Consider the following 15,272-nt stretch of genomic DNA (forward strand, 5'->3'; position numbering starts at 1 on the left):
CATCCATAAAAATCTTATAGAATGAGTTGATCATGATGGTCACTATGCTAATTAATGAAGGTATATAACTCAGCTTTTTTTTCACCACTACGACCAAAATATCTGACAAGAGCAATTTAGAGGAGGGAAAGTTTATTTGGGGCTACAGTTTTGAGATCTCAGTTAGAAGACTGAGCCCATTTCCCCGGGACCCAGTGAGGCAGTGCATGATGTGAGAGGAGCCCAGCACAGGAACGTGTTCATCTCACTGCCAGATCCGGAAAGAGGGAAGGAAGGAGTCACCGTGAAGATGCACCCTTCCAGAGCAATGGTTTAAGATTTGTCAGAAACGAATCTGACAAAAGTGACCCACCATTTCCAGCCACACCCACCTGCCTACAGTTACCACCCAGTCAGTCCATTCAAACTAGGATGGACTGATTAGGTTGAAGCTCTAAGAATATGATAATTTTACCTCTGAATATGCTTGCCTTAAAAGGAACTTCTGGAGGACACCAAACCATAGCACAAGGTCAGTATTTTGCTGTTGCTCTAGCAACAAATTATAAAAGACTTGGTTTCTCGCTGTTGAGATGGGGCTCTGTGGCTCTGCATAATTGTTATCATCTGTTTTCACAAGTAGGAGGGACTCAACAGTTGAAGTACAAACTGCTCACATAATGCCTCTTTTGATTTTCACAGAAGCACCACTTTTACAAGCAAGGAAATAGCATGGGACCATGAAATTGTGGCAAGTATTCTATGCCAAGCAGAAGAAATATACTCCTCCACTTGACTGTGTTTCAGCTTTATAATGTTGGACCTGTACTTCCCGAGAGGCTTAGGCACATCTTCTGTGAAGTCAACTCATGAAATCTTGCTCAAAATCCTGGTGCAGATGACGGTCTTGCGTGAAGAATTGCTCTCTGAGGTGGGTTCTACTTTCAGTTTAGAATTCCTCAGCTTTTTCAGACTTCCTTAAATAGGAAACTGAGTCTCCTACCATGAGACTAGCCCACCGACACTTTGGATTTAGGATTCAGGCATATCCTCTTTTAAAGCACTCTACATCACTGGTAGCAAAGAAGAAAAAAGCCAGCTGTACAATTCTCTTGGGAACAACATGTGGCCAGATGTGCAGCCATGTGAGACCTGTGAATAAATGGGCATTCCAAAGAAGGACGGAGCTGTGAGAATTCTGGCAACAGAGAGGTTCTGTGTAAGTCAGGAACTTTAGCATGATGTTGAAGAACAGAGGAAACCTCAAGCACGATGTCACACCAACTTGTAGGAGAGGCTACTAGCAAATATAAATACTAAAAATAGCAACATTTACAAATAGAGCAAGATGCATAGCTGATTTCCAGAAAGAAGTTTTAGATGCCAGAAATTAACAATAGATAATCCATGGAAGCAATCCATGGAGATTATACAGTAATCCATGGAAATTTTACATACAGATATAGGTCTTTAGGAAAGATCTTTGAGATTTTCATACATACAGAAGACAGAAAGCCCTGGCTTTTATTCAAAAATAATGTCAAAAAACAGTGACAGTTTCAGCCCAATATCACATACAAGTACAGGGTTGAAGTACACATTCACTGCATTAAGCAAGGTGTAAATAACCTGGCTTCAAAAAATGAAAGCAATCCAGTATCTTTGAAAACCATAAGAGAAGGCTGGGAAAGCAGAAGATGGCGCTGCTTTAAAAGAACTGATTTACAAAGTAGGGCCCAGAGGAGCTCAAATATGAAATAACTCTAAAACTAGGGCACAATTGTAATTGCAAATGATTTTATGAAACAAAACCATCAAAATGTTAAAAAATGTAAAAATTCACAAAACAAGAGAATTAGCACTTTAAGAACTTAAAATTGTAAAATACAAGTGTTAATACATTAAAATGTTTGAAATAATTAGGAAGAAATATAAAACATAAGGCAAGAATTAAAGTCTACATACAGACACATCTATTTAGAAAAAAGACTTTTTCTCTGATTTAACAATCAGAGGAGAATTAGAAAACCATAAGGTACACTGGAGAAATTAACTCACTAGGCAACAGAGGAGAGAGAAATGTATCCAAAATATGAAAGTGAATTTTAAGAAACAAGGGAGGAAACTTAAGATGGCTTAATGCACATCCAATGGGTATTTGAGAGCAAAAGAACATTTATTTCCTGGAGAACTGAAGAAAGACCTGGATCCTCAGATTGGAGAATGATCCTGAATATTAAGCTATAGTAAAAATTAAACACTTTATAGTGAAAAAAAGAACTCAAATACAAATGGAGACAACTGGAAAAATTGGGAGAAAGAAGAAAGCAGATTCTTTCAAAGGAATGATGAGTATATAATGATAAATATTTCTCATCAGTAAAACAGAAATAGAAGGCACAGGGAAAATGTGCCTCAAGTATTGGATACAATCAAATATGAACCTAAAAATCTGGGCTCAAAATTATTTTTGGTCAACAATATGCTTAAAAATAAATTTCAATGAACAGTTATTAAGAAAGAAAAAAAAAAACTGAGTGAGCTCTCCCCCTGCAAGCTGTCACTGGCAAAATTAATTATTCAGTTTCAGAGGGAAGAAAGTTGAGAAGAGACGGAACTACCAGGAACTGGTACACGTACTGACAAATCTGAACAAGACGTAGGAGAACAACTAAGATAAACAGACAGCATCCATGCACAAACTGGAAGAGTACAAACAGCATCTCAGAACAGAAATCTTCAGAGGGAAGGAAGAAGCTCTCATATGCATGGAAAAAATACCGTGGTATTTTAATGGAAGCTCTCAGAGAACAGTAATAGATTCTTTAAAATGTTAGTAATAGTGCTCTGGAAGAAATTTCAAGAACAAGATGATATAATTTGAAATATTAAGAAACCTTTGCTGAAAATCAAATACAAGATAAAATGATATCACATAGAAAAGAAACATCAAAAGGAAACAAAAAATGAATGAGTGTATGGTAGAAACAATAATTTAACTTGCTCAAATGTTCTAAAAAAATCAAAATGAAATACAACCAATGCACATCACACATAATACAGAAAAAAAATGTTAAGTCTTCAAGAGGAAAAGAATCCGAAGTGAATGCTAAAATGAATTGAAAACATTTTTCTATGAAATTTCAAAATACCAAATTGATGGATATTCTTCTAAATGTCCCAGAGAGAAGGGAATAAAGTCAGGTTTCCCGAGCGTGTGAACAGGCCTTCTATAGGCAGCCCTGCAAGATGGAAATCTGCTAAGCAAGGTCCAATGTCCTGACAGACAACACAGAAAGAAGCTCACTCCCTATGAAACTATGTCCTCTATCAAAATATCAATATGGGGGAAATAAAGAAAACACACATGAAGCCACAAGGATGTATTTCATATGGTTTCAAACATTCTTAGAATATATATTGAGCCAAGATGGGTGAAACAGAGAAACCAAACACCCCAGGCGGGAAAAAGAATCAAACACATAGAGGAAAGGAGGGGCGGATAGAGGCTGGGCCAAACTCACAGCCTGAGAGCAGGTGGGAAGACTGGGTGGTGGGCCATGGCACAGGGGGTCACTGGCGATTACATCACACGAGGGTCCAGTGGGGAAAACTTTGGAATGCTGCAAAGAAATTTGAGGGAGTTTATGTATAATGATGTTTAGAGGGAGACTAAGAAAATAAGTATGCAAAGAAAAAGAAGCAATATACTAAATATTTTAAAATATATGTATGCATATGTATATCTATGAAATAAATGTGACTATAGTATGGCATGTGGCAGTTTATTGTGGTCATACTGTAAATAAACACATTGTAAATAGTCTTTAATGCAATTTGTGCAGCAGCAATGCACTGAAATATGAACAGCAGAGCTCAAATTCAAACTTTTATTGCTTCCTTTTTTTTAAGTTGTATCTTCCAGATTATGTTGTTTTTAATACCAATCCCATTGAAATTACATTCACAGAGAGGTTCAGACCTCATCCCCTCAGACCTACAAATGCTGTTTTCAGAGATATTGTGGAGGTTACAGCTTCTCCTGTTAATTCTCGGTTTCAGGATTTCATCTCAAATGATGATCGGCACCAAGCTGCCTGTTCCTTTCATACGCCTACCACCTCACTCTGAATTTTCTGTTACTATCTTCCACTTATTCATTAAAACCTGTACATCCCACTTAAGCAAGGTTCAGACAGGGCTATTGTCTTTATAGGAGAGCTGTGCTTCATACATATTTCCTCATGGAGATCATCAAAATGACCCTGTCTTTATTGAAAACTTTAATATTTGTTCATCACTAACTCTGTTGCTTTCACTTCGATTTTAAAAATATTGCATTAAAGTAATGCTCCTGATCATGCAGATTTTTAGTGGCCCTAAGTGTTGTCCCTGGGATGACTGCCTCATTGGTCATACACTGTCTTTACTTAGCTCTGTAGTGTTAGAAAGAAGTTGATGGAAACTCACTAGTATTACGGGCATATTTAGCATTCCTCTTTAAATAGAAAATTGATTGTGCTGTATTAGTCAAAGCCTCCCGTTATCACCTATACTACCCATAACTGTATTTTTAAAGCAGTATTCCCATATGATCTCAGGGGAGGAGACAGAGAAGGCAGAGTAAGAAGGTAGATACCAATGTGAGTTTGGGAATGTCACCTACCACCAAGGGGCACTAGATGGCATGGATTTAGGAAGGGTACGCTCCACTGTTGGCTCTCAGTATTAGCCACCACCAAAGCACGCAGTCCAAATGTTAGATGCTGTCAACTCCGGGCTGTTTGCTCAGTGTCTAAGAACCCTGCAAGGAATGTGCTCTAGTAACCCCTTGCAGGTCACAATTCAAGGAAAGAGAGGAGACTAAATCAACTGAAGCACACAGCCATGTGTTTAAGGACAGTCAATGTCAGAAAGACTGGTCCAGCACAGCTCACGGGGCATTACCTGAGTTTAGAGCCAAATCAGCAATTTTAAACACTGGAGATATTCAATAAGAACAATGTCCTTGGACTTGTGAGCACCCTAAACTGAAAAGGTAAATAAGAGCCAAGGTTATCAACTGTGTAAGGAAATGAATCAGACTGATGGGGAAGATAGATGGGTAATGATAGCAATAATCATCATCAGAGGCAGGGGAAGAAACCCAGACTGCAAGAGCAGCCGGAGTCCAGCTCCCAAGAGCAGAACGCCAGCTCTGCCATTTAGTACTGTGTGGTCTTAGCGAGTTATGTGACTATATTCAAATTCTTATCTTCACCAAAAGGGTGACATAGACTTCTAACAGACAGGAACATTGTAAGGATTAAGGTACAACAAGTAATGTTGTTAGTAAATATCTAGACACATGTATTCTTTCAATAAAAATATACTGTTTGTTATTGAGCAACTATAATTTTCCTGATGCTCTATGTTCTTTTTTCTTACTACAACCCTACAAAAACCCTGTTTCAGGTGAGGAGATGGTATTCTGGAGTTCAGAAGGAATTTGTCCAACCTAACATTCCCAGATGTAGCAGGAGCCAGCCACATCCACAGTTACACCTGTCTCCAAATCACACACACCTTGCTTTTTAGAAAGGTGTTAACACTGAACCACTGAGTCTACACATCCAAAGGATATAGAAAAGACATGTCACAAATATCTGCAAAGTAGCATACAATAAACAGATGAATATAATGTTGTCAAACATATTTCTGACAGGGCAATTTACTTGTGTACCATTATTGTTAAATTAAAATATGCTACATACACACTGAAAGAACAAATATAAGATTGACTAGTTTTAAAGCCAATATAAAAATAGAACATTTTTAATATCCTGAAATTTCCTCATACTTTTAACCAGTTAGTCTGCACAGTGATGAGACCACCAGACTTCTGCTTTGTATCAGCACACATTTGATTATCCTGTTTTAGAAATCCACAAGATACATTTTTTTGCTTCCATATTCTTTTATTCATATTATTTTATTCTTTTATTTATTTCACTTATGTTATTTCAGGTATCAACAATTCTATTTATCATCATTAATGAATCGTCTCCCATTATATAATACACAATGCTATTTTATCAATTCTCCTATTGATGGATAATTGGGTTACTTCCACCTGTAGGCCACCATGAACAAAGCTATTTAAATTGTGCTTTTATGCATCTTTACATGAAAATATTCTAATAGCATAACTGCCCAGTAGGAAGTTATGCATAGATATGTATATATTACATTGCAGAGATTATATATATGTGGATATATGTATATTTATGCAATATATATATATATATATATATATATATATAAACCGTTAATCATTTCCCAATGTGATTTTATAATTTTACACACCTACCAAAACTGTTAAAATTCAAGTCATTCCATGTGCTGCAAACTTTTAGTGTTCAGAGTACATAAATGTGTGAAGATTGTATCCAATACACCCATATACAGGGAAATACTTTGCATTTCCTGAATGGTAAGAATAAGAAACAGTTTTATTGATTTAGAGAACAATCTTTCTTTGTGAATGTTTTGTTAAAATATGTTGTCTATATTTTTTAGTGGGACCTGTTCTACTGTCTATATGGTGAAGTTCTTTGTGGCAGTTATCACATCCACACACCGTGAATATTTTTTCCAGGCTGTGGCTTGACTATTCATGTTTTTAGCAGTGAATTTGATGAACACAAGTATTACTTTATGAAGTCTACTTTATGTTTAAAGTCACTCAAATCCAAAACAGGAAATAATTGAGAAAATTGAAAAATCAATGAAATAAAAAAAAATGGCTGCTTCACGAGATCAACAAAATGGATAAGCCTATTGCCAGAATAATGAAGAGAGAAATGGGAAACACAAATTATGAAAATGAGAAATAAAATGAGGGCTATTAAAAAGATTAGGGACATCAAAACAACAATAAAAGAAAGCTATGAAAAACTCCATGCCCACAAATGAGATGACTCTGATGAAAAGGATCTGTTTCTTGAAAGATACAATCTGCCAAAACTCACCTAAGAAGTAAACAGCCTGAAAGTGCAAGTGTTGTGTTTTAAAACAATGGGTAAATAGTTAATAACATATGAAGACAGGTATTAATAGTCCCAGGCAGGTTTACTGGCAATATTCAAGCAAATATTTAAGGAGGAAATTGAATCAAATCTCTACAATTTTTCAAGAAGATAGAATTAGAGAGAGTTCTCTCCTTATATCAAAGAAGACATTTGGCATTTGTTTTTTAGGGATTGGCTAGCTTCACTTAGCATAATCTGCTCTAGTGCCATCCATTTCCCTGCAATTTCCATGATTTTGTCATTTTTTAATGCAGAGTAATACTCCATTGTGTATAAATGCCACATTTTTTTTATCCATTCATCTATTGAAGGGCATGTAGGTTGGTTCCACGGTCTAGCTATTGTGAATTGTGCTGCTATGAACATCGATGTAGCAGTGTCCCTGTAGTATGCTCTTTTTAGGTCTTTAGGGAATAGACCGAGAAGGGGAATAGCTGGGTCAAATGGTGGTTCCATTCCCAGCTTTCCAAGAAATCTCCATACTGCTTTTCAGATTGGCCGCACCAATTTGCAGAGTAGGGAGGAAGAGCATGAGAAGAAGATTAACATTAAACAGGGAAGAGAGGTAGGAGGGAAAGGGAGAGAGAAGGGAAATTGCGTGGAAATGGAAGGAGACCCTCATTGTATATGTACCTAATTTTGTATGTATACAAAATTACATACAAGAGGAAGTGAGGAGAAAGGGAAAAACAAAACAAGGGGGAGAAATGAACTACAGTAGATGGGGTAGAGAGAGAAGATGGGAGGGGAGGGGAGGGGAGGGGGGATAGTAGAGGATAGGAAAGGCAACAGAATACAACACACACTAGTATGGCAATATGTAAAAACGTGGATGTGTAACCGATGTGATTCTGCAATCTGTATACGGGGTAAAATGGGAGTTCATAACCCACTTGAATCAAAGTGTGAAATATGATATGTCAACAACTATGTAATGTTTTGAACAACCAACAATAAAAATTAAAAAATAAAATAAAAAAAATAAAAGCTACCTCTCAGATTTCAAAAAAAAAAAAAAACAATTAGAGTTCTCTCCAACTCATTCTCTGGACTCAAGGTTCTCATGTAATGTCTATTTTTAACCAAAAAAAAAATATATATAGATATTATGTGGAAAGTACAGGCCAAAATCTCTCCTGAGCACAGATTAAAAAATGTTCAATAAAATGTTCATTTCAATGCAGTTTCAATCCAAACCTACTTTGACCCACTCAATATTGCATATAAAAAAACTGTAGGCTCATCATATTTGGACTTTATTATGTTGAATTAAATTCTCTTTATAATTAATTTGCTGAGGTTTTATCATGAAAGTATGTTGGATTTTGCCAAATGCTTTTCTACACTTACTTTCACGCAGTGAACTTGATATAACCAACTCAGATTCATTGATGTTTTCTGCCACGTTCATATCTTGTACCACATTTATTTCTGTGTGATTTTTGTTATTTCTTTCTTGCTTCTATTTTTGGGTTTAGTTTGCTCTTATTTTCCTAGTTTTTAAGGTGTAAAGTTAGGCTTTTTCTTTTTGTCAGTGCCTGTGACTGAACCCAGGGCCTGGCGTATCTAGGCAAGGGTTCTACCACTGAGTTACATCAACAGCCCTAAAGGTGTACTCTCTGAGAAAATTTTGTTGTTGTTGTTTTATTCTTAGTGTGCTAGGCGCTATTCTTAGTGTATTTTTTAATCATAAATCTCACTCTTAGAACTGCTTGGCTGGCTCGTATATGCTCTAGTCTGGATATCAAAAGTCCCCCTGAGGCCATGTGTTAGAGACTGGTCTTCAGACTATGGTACTATGGAAGATGGTGGAGCCATTAGGTGGGGCCTAATGAAAGGAAATTGGGTCACTGGAGATGTGCCCTTGAAGGGGATTTTGGGACCCTGGCCCCTTTCTGCCTCTCTCCCTGTTATGGATATGAAGTGATGTACAAAGACTGAGTGTCGAGGCTTGGGCCCCAACACAACAATGCTCAGAGCTAGGGCTTTGGGGAGATTAGATCCTGAGGGCTCTGACCTCATCAGTGGATTAATCCATTGGTAGACAACCAGTCTATTGGAGGTGGTGGGAACTGCAGGAGATACGACCTGATTGAAGGAAGTAAGTCACAGGGGTCATGTGCTGGAAGGATCTTTCTTGCCCCTGCTCTGTCTCCTATTGCATTTATGTCTCTTGGTCTCTCTCATTCTCTGCTTCCTGGTCACCATGAGCTGAGAATCTTTCCTCTGCTACATCCTTCCGCCATGATGTTCTGCCTTACCTCAGACCCAGAGCAAAAGAGCCAGTCAACCATGCATTGAAATCTCTAATGGTATGAGCCAAAATATTTCCTGCTTGCAGTTCTTCTTGTCAGATATTTAGGTCACAGTGATGAAAAGCTGACTAGCACACTCTCTTTGCTTTCCAGCTGCCATGGGCAAGCAGCTTGCTGCACCATGTGCTCTCTCCATGACAGGCTGCCTAACCACAGGCCCAGAGGCAACACAGCCAATCAATCATGAGCTAGAACCTCCCACACTGTGAGTCAGAAGAGGCTTTTCATCTCTTTAAGCTGATATCTTAGCTGTTGGTTATAGCAATGGAAATATAAGTAACACACATAACTTTTAATATGTACTCTTTCCATTTTTTATCATGATATGTCTTCATTTTTCTTTGCTTGTTAGTGTTTCAGAAGAATGCTCTTTAATACCCTCATATTTGGGAGTTTTTCACATTTCTCCCTATTGATTTCTGGTTCTGTGCAATATTATTAGTAAAGATCCTTGATTTTGATTTCAATTTTCTTTAATTTATTGAGTTGTTTTGTGACCTAATGTATGATATTTTCTGATGAATGCTTTGTATGTGCATGAGAATGATTTATATTCTGCTGCTTCCTAAAGAAACGTTCTGAATGAATCTATTAGTGCTATAAAGACTAATTCCCTATTTTCTCATTGTTCTCTTGTGTGTATGCTCTGCCTATAACTGTGTGAAATATTAAATTCCATTCAATTATTTTTATTGCTATGCATGTATCCTTTCAATTCTATAAATAGTTTCATCAATTAATTACTTAGACGTTGATTTCATATATACTTGGCATCATTATCTCCTGCTGATTAATTGATCTCTTTATTATTATATAGTGACCTTCTTTGTTTCCTACTCCTGTTTTTAGTTGAAAATCTCTTTGGTTTAAAATAAGTATAGTTGTATCTCTTTTCATTCCTATATATATGCAATACTGTCTTTCCATTTATTTACATTGAATGTGTGTCTAAAAGCTAAAATTAGTTTATTTTAAGCAGGTTATAAAGGGACATTGTTTTGCTATGCATTCAACTGTTTTATTGAAAAATGTAATACATTACTTTTAAAATAATCATTGTTAGGCAAGGGCTTACTATTATCATTACATTCCTTGTTTTCTGACTCCTGGTTCTTTTGTTCCTTTTTTTCCCTCTGTTCTGTTCCTGTATAATTTGATAATTTTCCCTAGTCATGTGCTTTTGAGTCCTTTCTATTCATCTTTCATGTACCGACTACGGTTTTGGCTTAGTTGCTATTCTCGGGCTTAGAGAAAATGTTGTATAGTTATATTAGCTTATTTTAAGCTAACAGCTTATCTTCAAATGCACACATAAACCCCATGGTTCTGCTTTCCTCTCTAATATTATATGTTTTTGATGTCACAATTTACATCTTTTTTCAGACTATACAAATATGAATAAAATATTGTTTTTATAGTTATTTCAACCTGTTTCTGTTCACCACTAGTACAGTATCAGAGTATTCTGAATTTGACTATGTATTTACTTCACCAGGGAATTTTCATGTTTTCATGCTAGTAATTAGCATCCTTTCAGTTTAGTTTGGAGATTCCCTGTAGCATTTCTTCTAGGCAGAGGAAGTGATGATCAACTCTCTCAGCTTTTGTCTGCTTTGGCAGACATTTCCAAAGACAGCTTTGCCAGATAGAGTATTGTGGCTTGGAAGGGGGATCTTTCTTTGTTCCTTTCAGCACTTTGAATTTATCATCTCGTTTTCTCCTAGCCTACAAACTTTCTGCTAGAATTTGCTGATAGTTTCATGGGTTTTCTTTGTATTAAATGTGTCACTTTTCTCTTCCTGCTTTCACAATTTTATCTTTGCTCTTTTGAGTTTTGACATTTGAATATAATGCAGTTGGTGAAGATATATTTTGCTTAAATCTGTTTGAGGACTTTTGATCTGCATGGATCTGGATAACTATATCTCTCTATTTGGAGAGTTTCAGTCGTTATTTTTTCTAAGTAAGCTGACTCCCAAAATGTATATAAAAAGTTCACTTAATGGGTTCTCTTAATTTCCATAGACTTTCTTTGTTTCTTTTTTGTTTGTTTTGTTTTTTTTCCACTGAGTGACAATTTTGAAAAACTCGTCTTCCAGGGTTTTGATGCTTCTTTGTGCTTGATCAAGCAGTTGCTAAAGCTCTCCATTGTATTTTTCATTTGGTTTACTGTATTCTTTAACTCCAGTGCTTCTGTTTTATTATTTTTAAAGATTTCTCTTTTTGTTGGAATTCATGTTTGCTTCATGTATTGTTTTCCTGGTTTTCTTATTTTCAATTTGGTTGTTTTCTTTCTCTGTTCTCATATATCTCACTGATATTCCTTTAAAGATTATTTTGTGTTCTCTTTCAGGCAGTATGAAGATCTCCATTTATTTGGCATAAGTTCCTGAAAACATTACAGTGTTTCTTTAGTGGACTCACATTTTTTTTTAATGTTTAAGATGGGCTTCAGTTAATGTTTCACAGTCCAGGGAAGAGTCACCTCTTCCAGACACTATGGATTACCTTCAGTGAGTAAAGATTTTCCCTCGCCAATATGTGAGGGTGTGCATTGTATGTGCTGGCTGTGGTCAGGAGGGGTAGTCAGTCTGTGTCCTCTTATGTTATCTAAGATAGTATCAATGAAGATTAAAGTGTTCCTTGTTGGCTGTGGGTGTGTGATGTGGCTTGAGAGTTGCTGGGATCTCAATAGTGAGGCCTGCTAAGGTCATTCTCTTGTCTTTTCTTGCATAGTAGGATAGCCTACCTGAGGGTATCCCCATTATTCTGTGTCTGGCATTGATGACTAGGCAGCTGCAGTGGCATAAGGGAATAGGTTATCAGAGAAACAAGAGAGTCAGGATTTTGGGCTCAAAAACTGTGGAACTACTGTGGCACCAACGTCCTGGAAAACAGGTACATCTCTGTGGTAGTGGCTTTTGTGTCTAAGGCATGAATGTGGACAGATCAACCAAATATTGGGCTCTTTAACTCTGGGGCACATCTCAATGTCTCAGATTCATAGTGTACCATTGACTCTGGTCCCTGGTATGGCATGTTGCTCTGCTCATTCAGGCTTCCACCAGGGGGATCAATGATGTAGGTCCTGAGGTCTATGAGTTATAGTCACACAGGATTTGCAGAGGCAAAGGGGATGCACAGTAATGAGAGAATCTCTGATTTTGGAATTGTATATGGTGGCCTGGACCCCATGGAATTGCAGTTTGGCAAAGCATGTTGAATTTAAATAAACTTTGAACTGGTCACAAAAAGAAGTACAAAGATGAGGGCTACAATGGGTAGGTAAAGATAAAGACACAGATGCAATATACTTAGAAATATAGGTAGACGATGGTGCTGGTGAAGATGGTTGAGAGATAGACTATATATTTGTAATTCAGAGAATTCTCAAGGTAAGTATCATGATTGCTGTTATGACTAAATATATCATTAATTCTAAAGAAAAGATGGAATGAAAAAGAAGGAGTCTAAGATAATGCTGTGAAAAACTGCAACATTTATGGTATCTTAGAGAAAAAGAAGCAGTCCCAGCAGGTGGTGGAAACCATCATATGTGGTAATTTAAATATTAGGGAAATCGTGCTGCAACAATGTAGGAAATGTAGGAAATTTGAGGAATAGTTAATGCTTTTGAAAATTCAAATAAGAACTTCAAAATAATTTTGTCCATTTTTCCCCTCTGAAAAATGTAATGAACCAATGATTTCCAGACATAAAAAAGATGAAAAACCAACAAGGACAGTCTTTGCACTATTTTATTCTTAATAACAATAAGTGTGAGTATAGGACTTAATTCAGATTTATAAATTTCCAGAATTTCTGTATGTTAGTAGTGTCTTTAAAACATCATAATTTCATATGAAATTGAAGGAAACAAACATTTCTTGAGTTGATATCAGTTTTACATACTTCAAAATTACATTTGAGTGATCACCTCTACCCTGAGGTTCTGAAACCAATCTGACCTCACATCGATTGGCAGTTTTTAGCATTGTTTTAGTCAGCTTTTTCATCATTGTGACCCAAAGACCCACAAGAACAACATACAGGAGGGGAGTTTAGTTGAGGTTCTAGGTTTCAGAGGTACCAGTCCATAGACAGCTGACTCCTTGCTGTGGGCCTGAGGTGTGGCAGAGCATCATGGCGAAGGGCAGGGAAGGAAAAAGCAGCTCGAAAATGGCAGCAAGGAGCAAAGAGAGCTCTGCTGATCAGGGACAAATGTAAATCCCAAAGGTATTCCCTCTGTGACCTACCTCTGTAGGTCTCAACTCACTCTCCAATAGTTACCACCAAGTTAATCCATATCAGTGTATTGATCCACTGATAGGATACAAATCTTGTGATCCAATCATGAAAAAATGAATGAATGTTCTTGCATTATCTGACACTTGAGCTAATGGGGGGTTCCACATATCTAAACCATAGCAAGTATTATTCACCTGGATATGAGGCAAACTCTTTCCATTTCTACCAAAGGGAAACAATCAACCCACAAATTTCTTTGCATTGTACTTATTAATATGTAGTTTTCCCTGTGAATTAATCCAATCATCAAAATTTAAGTTTTCAATTTCTGCTTCCATTTAATTGTTATTTACCAAAGGATAACCCTGAAAGAAATAGTATTGTGGGTGATGGTAATTCAATGATGAATCTGAGTCTTAATTATTCCCAAGTTTTTCCTGGTCTGTTCAAAAGCAAAATATAGTTCATAAACTACATTTATATGATTTTATTATCATTATCTCTAATAGAGTATTATTTTTAATGTGTGCATCCACACTTTTAATTATAATGTGAGGTTCGTAACTTGGGTCATTGTTATCTGAGAAAAACTTGTATCGAGAGACATTGTGGTATCCTCACTGGCAGTTCCTTAATCAATGAGGAAACTGGTATGCAAACCCAAGTGAATGTACTTATTGTATTCTATCAGAGACAATCTCTTTGAATTATATATGCAAGTTATATACTGATAGATACCTAGATATCTTTGTGAAGACAGATCAGTAGACAAAGAGAAAATTATCCAAAAGCATTCTTCCCTATTAAAAATGTTTACGGGTTACCTGTCCACTTAATCACACACTATGACATGAAAAGGAAATGAAAACAGAAATCACTAGGCTATCAGTATTGGTTCCATAGCAACAAACAGGTCAGGTTTTGACTCTGCACTCCATCAGTGTAATCTGTCTTCAATCCCTGCTGCTTGGTCCATCCTCTCCTCCTCCTCCTCCTCCTCCTCCTCCTCCTCCTCCTCCTTCTTCTTCTTCCTTTTTAAAATTTTCAGACAAATGTTTTAATGATTAACTTATACAAAGTAAAATCTGAACACATTTAGAAAGTTCACTGACAATTCAAACCGGATTTTATCAGGGTAATGATATTCCCATCATCTATGTAGGAATCAGTCTTCCCAAATAGTATTATGTTAAGATAATGAGACAGTATGCATACATGAATTGTTCAAATCAAAAATTATGTTTCTGGACACATTAAACAGGAGATGGTAGATCTCATAATCATTTGACATATGTAATATTTTCCTTTATCTAGACAAATCAAGAAAGATATATTTAACCATCAGAACCTGATATGCTAATTATTTACTGAAAAAAGTGCAAGAAAAGATGTACTGCAATTTCAATTGACTTAGTTTACTTTATGGGAAATATAAAATGCTAGTCTTTTTTTGCAACTTTGATGTGAAATATCCACAAACCCTTTCTTCTGCCAACAGACCCCAGATGGCAACCTTGTAGAAGAACTGATCCCACCTGAAAAAGCTGACAGGATTCCACCTGGAGTCAGGCAGGTTTCCCTTCCCTTCCCTGCACTGCCCTGAACCAAGCTTTCTGCATTACTCTTGGTCTCCTTGGTTATAAGTTCAGTCCCAAGAAGC

This window comes from Marmota flaviventris, chromosome 15, assembly GCF_047511675.1.
Source record: "Marmota flaviventris isolate mMarFla1 chromosome 15, mMarFla1.hap1, whole genome shotgun sequence".
NCBI classification, from domain to species: Eukaryota; Metazoa; Chordata; class Mammalia; order Rodentia; family Sciuridae; genus Marmota; species Marmota flaviventris.